Source organism: Ictidomys tridecemlineatus, chromosome 3 (assembly GCF_052094955.1).
Source record: "Ictidomys tridecemlineatus isolate mIctTri1 chromosome 3, mIctTri1.hap1, whole genome shotgun sequence".
NCBI classification, from domain to species: Eukaryota; Metazoa; Chordata; class Mammalia; order Rodentia; family Sciuridae; genus Ictidomys; species Ictidomys tridecemlineatus.
In genome coordinates, this window is record NC_135479.1 from 31969017 (window position 1) to 31986915 (window position 17899).

General features: G+C 45.9%; 1 protein-coding gene across 2 annotated transcripts in view; it reads right to left on the reverse strand.

The window, feature by feature from the left end:
* Positions 1-17899, reverse strand: part of Cuedc1 (CUE domain containing 1) — a 79117-nt gene that overhangs the window by 38109 nt on the left and 23109 nt on the right. Inside the window, exon 2 of one of the 2 annotated variants that reach the window (XM_078042298.1) lies at positions 3835-3919. The exons of the other annotated variant lie outside the window; for it this stretch is intronic. The gene's annotated coding sequence lies outside the window, so the exon portion shown is untranslated. The remainder of the gene's footprint in view (positions 1-3834; positions 3920-17899) is intronic. 2 annotated transcript variants of the gene reach the window in all.

Genomic DNA, 17899 nt, shown 5'->3' on the forward strand with positions numbered 1-17899 from the left:
AGAAGGTTGAGGTAGATGGATTGTAAATTCAAGGCCAGCCTCAGCAACTTAGTGAGACCCTGTTTCAAAATAATAAGAAAGGACTGGGGATATTGCTTAGCTGGGTTCAATCCCCACTACCCGCCCCACCCTTGCAAAAAGGAATTTAAAAATTATATAGTAGTAGTGAAGAAGTTCGGTCTTTCCTCAAAAAGTTAAACACAGAATTCCCACATGGTCCAGTAATTCCACTCATGTATACACACCCCAAAGAGTTGAAAGCAGGACTCGGATGATTACACACTGGCATTTATAGCAACACTGTTTTCAGCAGGCAGGAACAACCCAAGTGTCTATCAACAGCTGAGTGGTAAAGTGTGTATTCAGAATAATGAAGTATTACTCAGTCACAAGAAGGAGTAGAATTCTGATATATGCTCTAACGGGGATGAACCCTGAAAACATGCTGAGTTAAATAAGCCAGACATAAAAGGACAAATATTATAGGATTCCACTTATAAAAGATACCTAGAATAGGCAAATTCATAAAGATGAAAAGTGGAATAGAGGTTTCCAGGGACTGGTAGGCAGGGAATGCAGAATTATTGTTTAAGGGACACAGTTTCTCTTTGGGATGATGACCAAGTTTTGGAAATAGATAGTGGTGATGGTTGTACTGCAATGTAAATGCACTTAAAAATGGTTAAAATGGTAAATTTTACTACAAGAAAGAGAGGGAGGGAGGGAGGGAGGAAGGGAGGAAGAAGGGAGGGAGGAAGGAAGAAAGCAGGGATTAAGGGCAGGATGAGCCACTGATTGCAGAAGACACTGAATCATGGGCAGAAGGGGGCACTGCTTGGGAAATTCAGAGAGAGGCAATCAGCACACAGGAAATCCTGGTGCACACAGAGGGGCTCTGTCCCCATCTGCACGGAGTGGGCTGGGACACAATGGCTCCCCTGTTGTGGAGGACTGTTCACATGGCCTGCAGTCACACATGCCACGGGGCTGGGGAGGTGGCAGTGCAGGCATACTTTCTGGACATTTGGAAGGGCTGGGTCATGATAGATTGGGAAACAGCCTTTAAAAAGGTTCATATGCTGGAAAAAGAGGGCTGCATCTGAGCACCTCGGACAGAGGGAAGGGGAGGGGGCGCCTGGGGTGGGGAGGAAAGGTGGCTAGAGAGCGCCTGCCTGGCCAGACTCACACATGGAGCAAACACTGCAGAGCACTCCCAGCCCTAGGCAGTGGGGTGTGTGACCAGCAGGGGATACAAATGATCCTCAACTTTTATGGGGTCACATCCTGATAAACCCATTGTAAATTGAAAATATCATAAGTCAAAAATGCATTTAGAACCTTAGAGCTAGCCGGGTGCGGTGGCACACGCCTGTAATCCCAGCGGATTGGGAGGTTGTGACAGGAGGATTGCAAGTTCAAAGCAAGCGAGTTCAGCAATGGTGAGGTGCTGAGCAACTCAGTGAGTCCCTGTCTCTAAATAAAATACAAAATAGGGCTGGGGATGTGGCTCAGTGGTCGAGTGCCCCTAAGTTCAATCCCCAGTACCAAAAAAAAAAAAAAAAATTAGAACCTTAGAGCTTGGCCCAACCTACTTTAAACATGCTCGGAAAGTTGCATCAGCCCACAGGTGGGCAAAATTATCAACACAAAGTACATTTTGTACTAAAGAGTTGTGTGTCTCATGTAACTTATTAAATACCATACTAAAGGTGAAAAATGGAGCAGGTATGCTTTCACACCAACATGAATATGAAAAATCCTAACTTGAAACATCACAAGTCAGGGACCATCTGTCCTTCTGTGCATCTTCAGTCCTGCCACCTGCCTTGCTCAAAAGTACATACATCTACAAGACAAGAAAGAAAAGGCACCCTATCCCCCCTATACTTTTTTTTTTTCTTTTGCAGGACTGGGGATAGAGCCCATGGACACTCTACCACAGAGCTACAGCCCCAGCCTTTTTTATTTTTTGAGACAGGGTCTTGCTAATTTGCTGAAGCTGGCCTCAAACTTGTGATTCTCTTGCCTCAGCCTCCTGAGTCACTGGGGTTACAGGCATGCACCACCACACCCAGCCCACCCCCACATTTTTGCAGAAGGCCAAAATCCCTCTGACTTGGGAAAAGCTCTTCCTGAGGTTTTACCCTGCTTATCTCCACTCTGCAAGAACAAAGAGACAATTAGATCCAAAATAAGATCAAACTGCCAGCGTAGGCTGAGCACCCTCGTGGCTGGGCTTACACGATCGAGCCCGTCAGCCAGTTACCAGGCATCAAGGAACACTGCTTCTTCCTTTCTAGGAGGAACAAGCACAGGGGAGCCAAGGCACACCCCAGTGGGATGCCAGACTCTGAGGCCCAGGACCACTCGGGACAGACTTCTTGGAGCACAGTTTCCTGGGTTTCTCCATCACACACAGACAAAGAAAACCTGTGCAAGGGGCACGTTTGTGGTCAGAGGCAGCTCTACTTCACTCGAGATAAGAATATTTCAACAGAGGACTTTTTATAAAAGGACATTGTATCCAGGGACTTCCTGAAACACGCCAGATATTATTTGTGCCTGTGGGTGCGTGTGTGTGCACCCTCACACACCTATAAGAAAAGAACATGCAGTTCTGAAAGATCTTGACATGACACTATGACCTCCTCAGAGACCCACTTCTAGAACTGTACTGTCCAAATATGTAGCCACTAGCCACATGTGGCAATAAAAATTGAAGTTTTAATTAAAATTAAATAAGATTTAAAAATGCAGTTTCTTGGGCTGGAGTTGTGGCTCAGTGGCAGAGCTCGCCTAGCACGTGTGAGGCACTGGGTTCAATGCTCAGCACCACATAAAAATAAAATAGATTTTGTGTTCACCTACAACTAAATGCAGTTTCTTGGTCACACTACCACATTTCAAGTGCTCAACAGCCCTGGTGGCTAATGGCCACCATGATGAACAGTGCATATTTCAGAACATTTCCAACACTGCAGAAAGTTCTATCAGGACCGTTCTAGAAGCCAGAGGAGAGTCCTCCTCCTTAGTAAAACAAGGCCTTGGTTTTCTGTACCTGCAAGGGAGAAGACCAAGGAGGGTGGACAGCAATCCCCAATTAAGGACCCTCCCACCCGTCCATCCTCCTGGCCAGGCAGAGCTAGGGTGAGCTCTGTGCCTTTCACCACCCCTGACCTTAGCCTCATCCAGGATCAAAGCTTTGGCCTATTTATTGCAAGCCTGACACCCCAGGCAAAGGCGACCCACAGTCTAGCTGAGAGCCCTGATTTCAGAAAGGGCCTTCCAGATTGCCTTGTGGGAAGGGTGTTCTTAGCATCCCAAGGCTCCTCCACTGGGCACCCGTGTGCATAACCCTGGCACTGACCATTTGGGGTTTCTCCAGTTCAATGAATGGGAAGGATTTAGAGGAAAAGGGCCCACAGGAGATGGGGTAGGCAAGTTCTTATTAAAAATGAAAACACTGTTTAAAAGAACACAAGTCAGGCCAAGAAAGACGACCTGAAGAAGTTCTAACCACAAAGACCATGACTGGGTGTTTGGGCCTGTATCTATAAACTAACCAGAGAGATGGAGATAGATGGAAGTCCCTCCCGCCCCTCCATACACACCATCACCCCTGACTCTGTAGGTCTTCTTAAGAAAGTCCCCATTTGAATCAAAGCAGCATCACTCTCTCTCCCCAAAAGTTGACAAAAATGACCTGTGAGCCTGTTTTTGTCACAAACAACACATTTGAAGTTGCTGGCTGAGCAGACAACACACCAAGTTTGGGCACAAGGAAGAATAAAGACATTGAGGGCTGGGATTGTGGCTCAGTGGTAGAGCACTTGCCTTGCATGCAGGAGGCAGGAGGCCCTGGGTTCAATCCTCAGCACCACATAACAATAAAGAAAAAAAACAAAGGTATTGTGTCCATCTACAAAAAAAAACAAAGAAGAAGAATGAAGACTTTAAGGAGAGACCTGTGAACCTAGAGAATCCTGTAGCAGATTCCTTTTAAATTTCAAAATTTTTTACATTAAAAATTACATGCATAAAAAACACATAAGCTTAATAAATTATTAGGCAAACACCCTCTAACTGCCCATGTCAAGAAACAAGACTTTGACAGGCATGGTGGCACACAACTGTAATTCCCAGGGACTCAGAAGGTCTGTCAGAAGTTCAAGGTCAGCTTCAACAACTTAGCAAAACCCTATCTCAAAATTAAAAATTAAAAAAAAAAAGGGCTGGGGTGTAGCTCAGCAGTAGATAGCCCCTGAATTCAATTCCCAGAACTGCAAAAGAAAAAAGAAAAAAACAACTCTGCCAGCCACTCCCAAACCCCCTCACACCACAAACTGACTTTTGCAGAAATCACTTCCTTGCATTTCTTTATCACTCAAATGTACATCCCTGAACACACTGTACTTTACTCTTGCCTATTATTTGTTCTTAAATCTACAATTTCTCTTTCATCCTTTTTTTTTCCTTCATAATTTATGAGTTGTAGAGCCCGGGCTGTAGCTATCCGCCCAAGTCTATGGACCAAGCTTCCTCTCCTCTCTGAACCTGTTACCTGCCCTGCCCAACTCATGGGGCACCTATGACAACAAAAAGAGACAGCCTGAAGGCGCACAGGGAAGTATTTATGACACTTTGTTAAACAAAGAATGCAGGATGCAAATTGAAAAATAAACAAAGTATACACATGTACCTGTGTATGTATACACAGAGAAAAGGATATATTTAAATATATCTATATATACATATTTTTAATGATATACTTTAAAGCATATATAGATAAAAATACTAGGAAAGGTGACTAGAAAGAAATGTACCAATATATCAAAACTTGTCCTGGATGGTGGGATTCTGTATCACCCTGTTTCTCTTTCTTATGTTTTTCCACAATTAGAATATCATAATGTGATCATGAGGGGCCCAGTGGTTTCTAAACATTAAAAAAAAAAAGAGGGTTCTTAAAAACATGGCACCAGGTGGAATTTGTCTCCAGGCTTGCCCATTCTCCCTTCACAGTGCCCACTGGCTCTGCTCTGGTTTCCCACAGCCATCAAGAATCTAATCAAGACCCAGGGCATCCCAAGCTAACTTCCCTTGATGCCTACTAGCTGATCTGCCATCCTACATCCATCTTCTCTCTGCACGGGGTCACTTCCCAGCATCCCTTCCTTTGTGCCAGCAGACATCTGGTCACCAGGCACCTGCAGGGCCTATTAAACATGTACTGGAGAGCTCTCCTCTTAGAGCTCCTGGTTCCCCAGGTCTGCAGTGGAGCCCAAGAATGTGCATATCCAAGTTTTAAGGGCTGCTGCTGCCTCTGGTCCAGGGACCACACTTTGAGAAGTGAGCATCTGATTTTCACCTCTCCTTGGAATTCCTAAAGAAATCCTGCCTATCCTAGCTCAGGTTCCCCTTTTCCATGAGGCAGTCCCTGAAAACTTTGGCCATTATTAACCTCTTTCTGCCCTTCCTCCACCCCTAGCGCTGAAGGGTAGTCTGGTGGAAGGAGAGGGTAGTTAGGGGCATTGATGGGCAATGTAGCATTTTATCATCTGCTGTCTTTTGGGGTCAGCTCCCCTCCACATTATCAGCCTCTAAAAGCAGACTCTGGGGCAGACACTTCAGTGTCTCACATTATCCAGGAAGCATTGCTCATGTCCCGAGTGACATAAACCTCTCTCATTCACAGGCTCTCCAGTGACATCACGAACAGACTTCGAATAATTAAACTTACTGAGCACTGACTATATGTCAGGATGCATAAGACAAAATTCTCTTTTTAGGCCGGGTGCAGTGGCATATGCCTGTAATCCCAATAGCTCGGGAGGATGAGGCAGGAAGATGGCAAGTTCAAAGCCAGCTTCAGCAAGAGCAAGGTGCTAAGCAACTCACTGAGATCCTGTTTCTAAATAAAATACAAAATAGGGCTGGGTATGTGGCTCAATCCCAGTACACACACACAAAAAAAATTCTCTTTTCAGGCTGGGGGTGTAGCTCAATTGAACACTTGCCTAGTATTTTTCAAGGCCCTGGGTTCCATCCTCAACACCATGGTGGGAGGAAAAAAATAAAAGGAAAATTAAAATGGAAATAAGTAAAATTTAAAATACATTAAAAAAAACACCTCTTTTTAGCTGGCTATAATGGGATGCTAAGGCAGGAAGCTTGCAAGTTTAAGGCCAGCTTGGGCAACTTATGGTGACCTTCTCTCAATATAAAAGAAAAGGGCTGAGAGTATAGTTCAGTGGTAGAGCACTTGCCTAGCACATTCAAGGTCCCATTTTCAATCCTCAGTATAATAAAGACAAAAAAACAAACAAACAAAACTCTTTTCTTCCCAGAGCCCTAGAATTACAGAGCATAAATTACAGGAGAAACCTACTGAAAACACTCTATGAGGAATCCTTCCAACTGCAGCCAAATAGTCCGACCCTCTCGGCCAGAGACTGCGACAGACTCACAACTTGGCCCTATATGCAGGTGCTTGTGCCCACCAACAAGCACACACAGTAGCAGTCACACCCTCCTGTAACCATGGTGAGGGCTTGTCTGCTGGCCGTAGGCTCCATTGTTCCCCCAGCTAAGCCACTCAGGACTGGCCGGCAGGGTTTGTGGGCAGACATTGTTAGGAGAACAGATGTCTAGGCAGATGCTGTGACTGCACAGGCCTGGAATGCTCCGGAAGGAGGGGAGAAAACACTGCCTCCTAATGACAAGACGGTGACAGGTAGACCCAGGCCCCTTTTCATCATACATCTCGGAGTCCAGACACTTAGGCCTCTGCCCAACAAGACATTCCAAGTTCCAAGCAAGCCAAGTAGGCTCTAGGGTATTGTAGGCCACTCCTAGTTAAGAGACACTAGCCCAGAGGTAAGGTCTGTTAGGTAGCAGATACTTATCTGAGAAGGGACAGGGGCTGCAGGGGTTGTTGAGCACAGATGGAGCCCAGAGGCCAGCTGGGAGGAGAAGCAATGTCAACATTGAGACATTGCTCATTTCTGGCCCCCATCCCAAAGATGTTTCCAGGCAGGAAATAGCATCCTCCTCCTACAAGAAACCCAGTCCTCCAAGAATCAATGCATGGTTGAGTCCTGAGCCACTCCTCTTTCTGGTCACCACAGACCATTGACCCATCCCTGCAAATTTCCCTGCTCCTAAGCCATAATTCCCAGGTCCCAGCAGCCTCATCATAACCAACTGCAGTTCTATTTCAGGATTCACATTGCAGTCCTTTTCCTCCAAGAAGTCTTCCCTCATGTATATTTTTTTCCCCTTTTGTATGTGTGTTGAGAGGTATTGGGAATGGAACCCAGGGGAACTCTAGCATTGAGTGACATCTCCAGCCCCTTTTATTGTGAGACAGGGTCTCACTAAGTTGCTGAAGTTGGCCTTGAACTTGAGATCCTCCTGCTTCAGCCTCCCAAGTTGCTGGAATTACCATTGCACCTGGCTCACATGCACTTCTTGCTCATTCCCACATGGCCTTGGCCTGTCAGACCCTCTCTTCTCCACCATCCACACAGCAGCACTGATCGATCACATGATATCATAACTGCCCTAAGGACACTAAGGAGAGAGAGTAAAACCTGGAGTAAAATAGCTGCCTCCAAAGTCCTTATTTCCTGTGGCTTAGGGTCACAGTGACCCCATAACTTCACCCTTTGGATGAAACACAGATTCAGGTTGTTGTCCACAGGAGCAGGAGCAATCTCTCTCTCCTCAAGGCCCCTCTCCATGGGATCACAGGAAAACTATTGCATGGGTCTGGCGGGGCTGGGAATCAGCATTCCTAACCTGGCGCTCTGGGAGATCAATGTAGATACAGGGAAAGGGATAATGTTATGCAGGGCCTTGCAGGAGAGGACTTTTCTCTTCCAGGCCCAACACTCCCAGGGAAGGGAGAAGGGCCCAAGTCTCCTAGCTACAGGTTCCAAGACACCTGTCCACTGGGCCTCTCTGAGCCCAGGAATAGGCCAATGAGGATGATGTCCCACCAGCCCAGGGTGCTTTTCTCAGGAGAGGCTGTAAAGAGAAGCAGAAGTGATGAATGACATAAAAGTGGGCAGGAAATAAAATGTATTCAGACTCAACCAGAGTAATTGAAAATGAACCATATGCCAGGCACTTGGCAAGGTGCAGCCCCACAGTCTTTATTTGATTTTCACACCAACCCAGTGAGGCAGCTACTATTCTCCTTGTTTTACCAACAGGGAACTCAGGCATTGTTCTGCTGGAAGGAGAGAAGCTGAAAAGGCAGCCCTCAAACATTGGATGTGTTTGGCCAAGGCTGAGGGGAGGTTTAAACATCTTTGAGTAAAGCATGAAGGATACTTGTCCTTTATTAGCTATCTTCCTTAAAGACAGAACAAAATAAAATGGGATTTAGGTTCGATCCTAGAAAAACTTCTTGACTGTAAAGAGGTGTTTGAATTCACTTCCCAGGAAAGATCTGGGAAGCTGCAGCTCAATCAATTGGTCGTTCTGCGGGCAGGAGACTGGACAACTTGGCCTTTACCACCACAGGAACATCCGAGGTCTTTTGAGGCAACTTGGCTCCACCTCCAGTTTCAATTGAGGCGTTTGGATACAGTGCAAAATCCAAGGTCACACACATCCTTTGCTAAGTTTAACAAGCAGGTGGGCTGAGGATTCAGATATTAAAATAAAGTCTTTTTTTTTTTCAACAAATGAGCCGAGTTTGGAGGTTGCTGATTTAATCAATGAGGTTAATGTGAATGCATTAAAGTTAGTATGCTTTTCGCTAAAAGCCACCATTCACTTGTTGGACAATGTAGTTCATCAGAGCAGCAGTGACCGAGATGTCCAGGCAGGCAAGGAGCTCAGGCAGGAAACTGCCACCCCACCTTAGGAAGCCTTTGCTGCTTGGCTGCCCTCCCCACTCCTGAAGTACTGGAGGACCCCAGGGACATAAAGCAGATCTGCTGCTGCCCCCGGCTGCTCAGGCCAACTCTGTATAGGCCTGGAACAGAAGATTCCCTGGTAGATTATGATTATCCCAGGAAGGCTGTACATTCTGGGCAGTAGGAGAGGGCTGTCGTAAAGCAAGACGCTATCCTGAATGCTTCCTTTCCAACCCACAACTTACTGAATTAAACAGAATTTACTACTACTGATCATTGGATAATTGTAAGACAAAAACTGCAGATGTAGATTTTCCTTCAGGCAAAAGAATTTCCATCACCAAAGCCCTAGCTTCTCCAGAGATGTAAACCTCTTAGGAGAAGCCTAAGCCTGGAAAGGTCACAGGGCTTGCCCTCAAGGTCACGCCAAAGAAGCAGAACTGGTGCCAGTTCACTGACCCCTACCCAGCAACCCGCCCCAGGTGGCCAGCAGCTGCCTCTAAGAATACAGAGGGCTGAGAGGGGCTGAGAGAATTTATAAATCACTGCACACCCCACTCCATCTCCATGGCCTCCCGATGCTGAGGACAGACTATGCAGGGCAGGCCAGGTCAGGAGCCATGCTGCAGGGATGCCCAGCTGGAGTACTGACCCAGGCCTCCACAAGGCCTCCTGCTATCAGTTCCTGCGATGCCCCCACCTCCCCCTTTGATCCCAAAGAGAGGAGTGGTGGGAAGCAAAAAAAAAAAAAAAGTCCCCACTAGCATCGATTTACCCAAAGCAAAGGCAACACAAAGGCTGCACCTGTTTCCATGGAGACGCGATTGGCTAAGCAAAGGAACAAAACAGAGCAAGAAACACAAGCCCGTCACCACCTTCCGGGCCAGTGTGATCGATGTTGGCCAGCCAGAGCCCCGACAGGAAGGATGAAAGGTAATCAGCAGATCCCGGAAGCCACACCAGGAGCCCTTTCAGTTGTGGGGGGGGGAGGGGGGATGCAGAGGCCTCCCCCACTCCCAGGCCCGCTAACTCACCTGCCTGGGCCCCACTCTTGAGAAAGATCCTGGACAAAAATCCAAAGGGAGAGATTATTCGCTTCACAAAAGAATTCTTTGCTTGACAAAGGGATTCCTCCAAAGGACATCCCAGGGTGGGTGGAAGCCTTTGTCTCATCGCTACTTCTCTGAGGCTGAGGCTGAGGGAAGGGATAACTTCCAGGGGGAGGTTTGCATGAAAAGATGACAAAATACCTAAGGGGAAGGGATGGAAGGGTGAAGACAGGTCTCTGCTTATGAACTACCTGCTGGGAGAGACCCACAAGGAAACTGAGATGTGGCAGCTTTGAATCAGAGGGAGCAGAGTGCCCTGGGCCATTTGACAGAAAGGACACAGGAACAGAAAGAAAGAGTGGAGGAAGCTGGGCAGCAACAGGTGTCCAACAAGGGCCCTCAGGTGGCCACAGATCTCAGCAGGGTGCATGGACATTGGGCTGAGAGGAAATGTGGGGAGTATCCCTCATCTCCCCAGGGACCACAAGGAGGAGAGAGGCTTGAAATGTGCCCAGGGTGGAGGCCAGAAGAAGATGCCAACAGTGTGCTCAGCAGATGGCAGGGGCTCAAGGGCAGTCATAAGAGCCTGTTGGCTGGCTCTAGCTATTCATCAGGTGACATATATTAAGCCCTTCTTTGCACATGGAAAAGGGGACAAGGCTACACACCCTGCCCTTGGAGAATCTCTCCAGGACTTCACTCTACTGGGTTTTCCCCTTGCTATAATTCCTACAAGAGAACGAGGAAAAAAAAAAAAAAAACAAAAACAAGGATAACAGCATAATATTTACATAGCATAAATAACCATGTGTCCTTCATGCCCTCAGCCACTCCAGTTGGAAGAAACTACTACTCTTGCCTCATTTGCTGATGCAGAGACAGGCACAGGGAGCTAAGTAACTCAGTCGAGGTCATGGAACTGAAAAGTAGAAAAACCTGGCTTCAAATACAGGTCTGCCTGCCTTCGGAGCCCCTGACCACCAGCAGAACACCAGCCACATCGGCCCCCTACAGACACTGAGCATGCGAGAACACAAGGGGCATGCTCTGAAGCACAAGGAGACGCTGGGGCGCAGGTGGACGCTGAGGACCAGGTCTCCTAACCAACACCAAGGCATTTTCCCTTATGACGCCTCCCCCAGGAAGGCCAGCTGGCTTTCTTGATAGGGTACGTGACCAGCTCTGTGGTCATGAAGTCACTCTCCGGTTCTGGGCCTCAGTTTGCCCCTCTGCAACAAGAAGCCATCACTATAGCTTGAGCCCCCTACCACTATCTTCTCATTGAGAAGAGTAACATGGGACATGCATCCAGGATGTCACCAGGGAGCCAGCAGAAGGAGCACGTTCAGTACTGGGCTGCAGCAAATATTCCCGAAGACCCACAGGTTCTAAAATGAGCAGCGTAATGTTTACAGAGAAAACCCTGAGCACCTCTCCAGCCTCTGGTTGGATGGACTTCCCACCAGGGTACGTTTGGGGAACCCAGGGACTTCCAAAGTTGTTCCACTATGGATGGCTTCCAGGGAATCAATTTCTACCCATACTCTGTCCTAAAATTGATCTGCCGAGAACCGTCTGGGTCTGCCAGTTCTCTCTTCACAGCTGCCCTCTTAACCAATTCCCCAAAGAAAACTTTAGCCCAGTCACCCCAACTTTACCCTGGTTCCCTGCCCCGAGGTGAAAAAGCCACCAAAGAATTCCATCCTCTGGAGAGAATTCCAGTATGACAAAGAGAGATTCCTTAGGACACTGAGGAAGACCAGCCTGGTGTGGTGGGGCACTTGGGGCTGAGTCAGGAGGATCACATGTTTGAGGCCAGCCTGGGAAATCTAGCAAGACCCTGTCCCCAAATAAAAACTAAAAAAGGCTAGGAATTTAGTTCAGTGCTATGCATTTTCTTAACATGTGTGAGGTCCTGGGTTCAATTCCCAGTACGGGAGGAAAAAAAAAAAAAACACATACTAAAGAGGGACTGGCTTTATTTTTACCTTCAATTCATCAGTAATCTTCTTATTTTAGGGTTAGAATTAGGGAGCAAGAAAGTGAAACAGGGACACGTATGCAACACAATTCTTTGAATAAAAAAAAATGAAGTCAGACTTTTTCTGACCCAAAGGATGACTGGCTGGCTGGTCTCACAACGAGATCCAGTTTCGCCAGTTAGGAATCACAACAGACATTTTCCATCACTGCTGAGTTTGCAGCTCTAGGGCTTTAACAAAGTATATTTAAAGCAAATAGATGACATATAAAAACTCTGGAAATGGTCTACTTAAAATTATGATAAAAATTCTATGTCAGCTTAAAAATGTGTGAGAGGATCCAGTTTATCAAAATTCCTTGTGGCAGTGAAAAAGTTTTAAGCCTGTTGCTTTACTTCCACGGAGCCTTGTTCAAGGACTATTGCTCTCTCACAGACAGACCCACTGGGCCACAGCTGTAGAAAGTTCTCAAAAGAAGGCAGAAGCACACTGAAAAATCAAAAGTGAAACAAAACAACAACAAAAATCCCAATCAATAAATGGGCAAATGAAATAAGCAGACACTTCTCAAAAGAAGAAATACAAAATGGCCAACAAATATATTAAAAAAAATATTCAACACCTTTAGCATTCAGGGATCTGCAAATTAATACTACACTAAAAGTTGATCTCGTTCCAATTAGAATGGCAATCATCAAGAATACAAATTACAATAAATGCTGGTGAGGCTGTCGGGGGAAAGGAACACTTACACACTGTTGGTGGGGTTGTACATTCGTAGAACCACTGTGGAAATTAGTATGAGTACTACAGAGGTTCCTCGAAAGATGAGGAATGGAACCAACCATATGACCTGTTTATACCACTCCTTGGTATTGATCAAAAAGAACTGAAGGAGCGTGCTATAGTGATACATGCATACCTGTGTTCATAACAGCACAATTCACAGTAGCCAAGTCTGGAAACAGCCTAGGGGTCTGTCAACAGATAAATTGATAAATAAAATGTATATATACACACACACCACATACAATGGTGTTTTATTGAGTCATAAGGAAGGACAAAAATGTGTCATTTGCAGGAAAATGGATGGAATTTGAGAGTGTTATGTTAGGCAAAATAAAGCAGATTCAGAAAGTCAAGGGTCCTATGTGGAAGGTAGAGAGGAAAAAGAGAATAAAAAGAAAGCAGGAAAAAATAGAAATATTTTTTCATAAAAATAGAAGGAAGACCAGAAGAGTAGAGGAAGAAGACCAGGGGCAGGAAAGAGAGAAAAGGGAAGTACTGGGGAATGAAACTGACTGAATTATGTTACGTGCATGTAGGAACATGTCACAGTGAATCTCACTATTATGTATAATATATCAATAGAAATGAGGTTAAATGTTTATATTTATTTATTTATTAGTTTTAGGTGGACACAATATCTTTATTTTACATTTATGTGGTGCTGAGGATCAAACCTAGTGTCTTGTGCATGCTAGACGAGCACTCTACCACTGAGCCCCAGCCCCAGCCCAGGTTAAACGTTTTTAATTAAAGAGAGAGAGAAAGCATACAATAAGTACTAGATCTAGATCTAGATCCTGGGTATGAATTTGCTTCTGCTGCTTCTTAGCTGTGTTGATCTGAGTGAGTCCTCCAACCTCCTTGAGCCTCAGCTTCCCCATAAGTACACAAGTATAATACAAGCCATGTTTAAATTCTGATGATGCCGGGTGCAGTGGTGCACACCTGTGGTCCCAGGGACTCCGGAGGCTGAAGCAGAATTGCTATGTTTGAGGCCAGCTTTAGCAACTTATCCAGACCTTATCTCAAAATAAAAATAAAAAGGGCTAAGGGTGTAGCCTTGTGGTAGAAAGCCCCTGGGTTCAATTCCCAGTACTGAAAAACAAAAAAAAAAGCCCCATCCTGGAGATGACGATGACATTAAGTGAATAATAGAGGAGTGCATCAGCACAACAGCCCCAAATAGGTAGCCAAAAGCAAGGGTTCTCTGGTTTGGGCCACTTTATGTCATTGGTCTGGCGGTGATATTAACAAGGGTCTTTACTGTGCACTCACCGTGTGCCAGGCATGGAGTGAGTGCTTCAAGGCCCCAGTGCATTTTGTTTTCCCCCCCACCGTCCTGAGTCAGGTGCCCTTCTGATTCCCGATTCACCAGCACAGAGAGCTTGTGTACTTACTTAGCTCACTCGGCTCTCAACTAAGAGCCCATGGGTCTGTTTGTTTCTAAACCCCAAGCTCTACAAGCCTCTCTACTCGTGGCGCAGCCCTTCAACCAACAGCACACACATCAACTCATTAGCAAAGCAGGATCCCAGGACCTTGTCCAAACATATTGAATCAGTAGCTGCATTTTAGCAAAATCTATGAGGGATTCATATGCACATCCACGTTTGAGAATTGCTGCTCCAAACCATCAGTCCGGCAGGCTAACCATCCTGGTTTTATCTTGCTGAAGGTAATATTAGAATATTTGCTTTCTCCATGCACACAAACACAGCTGGCAATTAGAGCAAGCAAGATGGTTAGGGATTATAATAATCCATCAGTAACACACGCCAAATGTATTCTTTAAAAAGGGTTAGGAAGATTCACACAAAACTGTCCTCATTGGTTTTCTCTGAGGAGTGATATGGAATGGAGGATGGAGGGAATTAAAAGGAGCTTTATATTATTTGAAAATTTTCATAAAAAGATGTGGCTGTATATTGGTGATACAATTTAAAAGAAAAGTATGCTTTTATTTTATTTTATTTATTTTGGGGTACCAGGGATTGACCCCAGGGGCACTCAACCCCTGAAACACATCCCCAGTCCTATTTTTTAAATTTTATTTTGAAACAGGGTTTCACTAAGTTACTTAGGGCCTTGCTAATTTGCTAACGCTGGCTTTGAACTTGCGATCCTCCTGCCGCAGCCTCCCGAGCTGCTGGGATTACAGGTGTGTGAGAAAGCATGTTTTAAAACACAAGTAAGATCACTGGAAATGGATCGTATGAGCTCTGTCTACCCAAGGGGGTGTTGCCAGTATCTAGCCCTAGTCCCTAGAAGGCCAAAGTAGTCAACAAGGAGGTATCAGTAAAACAAAAGCAGAGCTGTGCCTGGAGCTGGGAGACCCCAATTCAAGTCCAGGCTCTGCCCTTAATTTGCTGTGGAACCTCAAGGCTCTTACCCTGAGCCCATGTTTCCTCTGTTGTAGGAGAGGGGTCACCCGTCACCACCCTCGGCCCCACAGCGTGGGCACAGGAGCGAACAACACAGTGAAGTACATAAAAGGCCCTTGTGAACTGCTCGGTGCTGTACAATGCCAAGTGCTTTCATGAAAAAGAAGAGATGAAAAAAAGCAGTGAGACATTTACCCTCACTCATTCCATTCCCTAACACGGATATTCCATGACTTTATAAGGAAGACATACAGAGTAACCTGGATTTAGATTCCGTGGGAGCCTCAGGCTGATTTCCAAATCCTTATTCCAACTAAGAAGTTAGGTTTGGAAATAGTTCAAAACATGAAAAGAAAGGTCTATTTCTCAATGTCTGGCCTGTTGTCTTTGTGCTTCCCGCCTGGTCTTTCTGCAGGCTCACGGGTCCTCAGGAATTCCATTTGAGGGTTCTGGGTACCTCCTGCTGTACTCCACGTTGCTTTCTGTAACTCCTGACAGGTCACCATCTCCAGCACTGCCTCCCAGTTGCCTCTAGGTCCGTTCACTTCTGGCCAATGCCTCGATTCCCACTTTTAATATTAGAATTCAGATTTGCTCATGTGGGGGTGGGTGCAGAAGGATAGAGACTTGCTTGAACCCATAGAGTTAACTTAAAATAAATAGAGTTGGTTCGGGTTCTCTGGCTCCAAAGTCCATAATCTCTGTATAGCCTTGGGAAATACCTCCTTCCCTTCAGACTGCTCTGTCATTTGTCTGCAACTAGTCTGTCACTGATCTCACCCCTCCACTCCTCATTCTAAGAGACATGACTCTGAGGACTAAAAGCTGCTGTACTTTTCCTCGGACTGAACAATCCTAAGACTACATTGTCTGGAGGTATCATTGCAACTGATTCAGGAAAGAATCCCCAGCCAGATTTTCCGAGGAGAACCAGACCCATCTCAACCATCATGAGCATCATTATAGGAAAGTAATGCCAAATGAAGCCTTGGGGCAGACAATTCCAGCCCCACTAACTATGCCTCCTTAGACAACTCAGTTCACCTCCTGGGCCAGTTTTCTCATGCAAAGACAGGGAGAGCACTAGTACCTCTCACGTTTGGAATGCAGACAACACACTAGGAAAAAGTTCTTTGTGCACAGTAGGAGCTCAATAAAGAGCAACTATTACCATCATGATCATCCATATTTGAACCACCCACCCAAAACAGGGGTCTAAATCAGTTCTCCAGCCCAAGTGCACATTAGAACCACCTAGGGAATTCTTTTTTTCTCTTTTCAAAACCAAAGCCAGGTGGGCTGGGGTACTGGCTCAGCGGTAGAGAACTTGCCTATCATATGTGAGGCACTGGGTTCGATTCTCAGCATTGCATATAAATAAATGAATAAAATTAAGCTCCATCAACAACTATATATATTCCTAAGGAACTAGCATTTTTTTTTAATTGGACTAGGGATTGAACCCAGGAGCACTTAACCACTGAGCCACATCCCCTGGCTTTTAAAAATTTTTTATTTGAGACAGAATCTTGCTAAGGTGCTTAGGGCCTCACCAAGTTGCTGAGGCTGGCCTCCACCACTTGTAAATCTCTTATCTCAGCCTCCAAAGGTTGAGATTACAGGTGTGCACCACCACTCCTGTTGGAGACAGTACTTTTTTTTTTTTTTTAGAGAGAGAGAGAAATTTTTAATATTTATTTTTTAGTTTTCAGTGGACACAACATCTTTATTTTTATGTGGTGCTAAGGATCGAACCCAGCGTCCCACGCATGCTAGGCGAGCACGTTACTGCTTGAGCCACATCCCCAGCCCCGAGGTGGTACATTTTTAGGAAACTCTCCAGGTGATTCTAATGTGCACCAGCAGCTGAAAACTGTGGTCTAAATCAGCACCCCTCACCCTTTAATGTGCACATGAATTTTCTAGGGATCATCCCAGAATGCAGGTTCTGATTCAGTAGGTTTGGTATGAAGCCCTGAGAGTCAGCATTTCCAACTAACACCCAGGTGATGTTAATGGCACTGGTCTCTGGCCTCAGGGAGAATGGTGCCCAAAACTCCAGGTTGTAGGAGGGTGGCTGGAAAGGTTACAGGATTCTTCTTCCTGCACAGTCTCAAAGGCCAGCTCTGTCAAGCCAAATTGCAGTGCCTGGAAGTCAACTCTGTGACCTCAGACTGGGGCACAAAGACCCAGAACCAAAGCCTGTCCCCAGGTAACTCTCTTTGGTTTCTTGCTGGCTTTTTGGCCATAAGTGTAGCCACAAAGACACACTAGCAAAGTAGGAACTGCATTCATGCAAGTGCCTTTTGAAGATCTCCAAGGGAGAAGTCGGAGGAAAGGGCCCTAGTTACTTTCACTCTCTTGAGCAGGTTGTAGGAGATCATGGCCTGACTTGGCAGGATGTCCCAGCCAGAAGGAGTTGGAACAATAGCAACTCTGGCCAGCCAGACTCCTCTGATCAGTCAAGCAGGAAAGCTTCCTGCCTGGACCTGGCTTGGTAAAGTCACTCTGGGGAAACATGAACAGGGAGGGATCTGGGTGGGCCCTGCCTTTGAGGTTAGTACATTTTGTGACACTGACTGGGCACCTACTGTATGCCAGGCATTTTAAAACAATAACTTCATGGCGGGTACCGTGGTGCATGCCTGTATGCCCAGCAGCTCGGGAGGCTGAGGCAGGAGGATCACACATTCAAAGCCAGCCTCAGCAAAAGCGAGGCACTAAACAACTCAGTGAGACCCTGTCTTAAATAAAATACAAAATAGGGCTGGGGGTGTGGATCAGTGGTCGAGTGACCCTGTATTCAATCCCTGGTACCAAAAAAAAAAAAA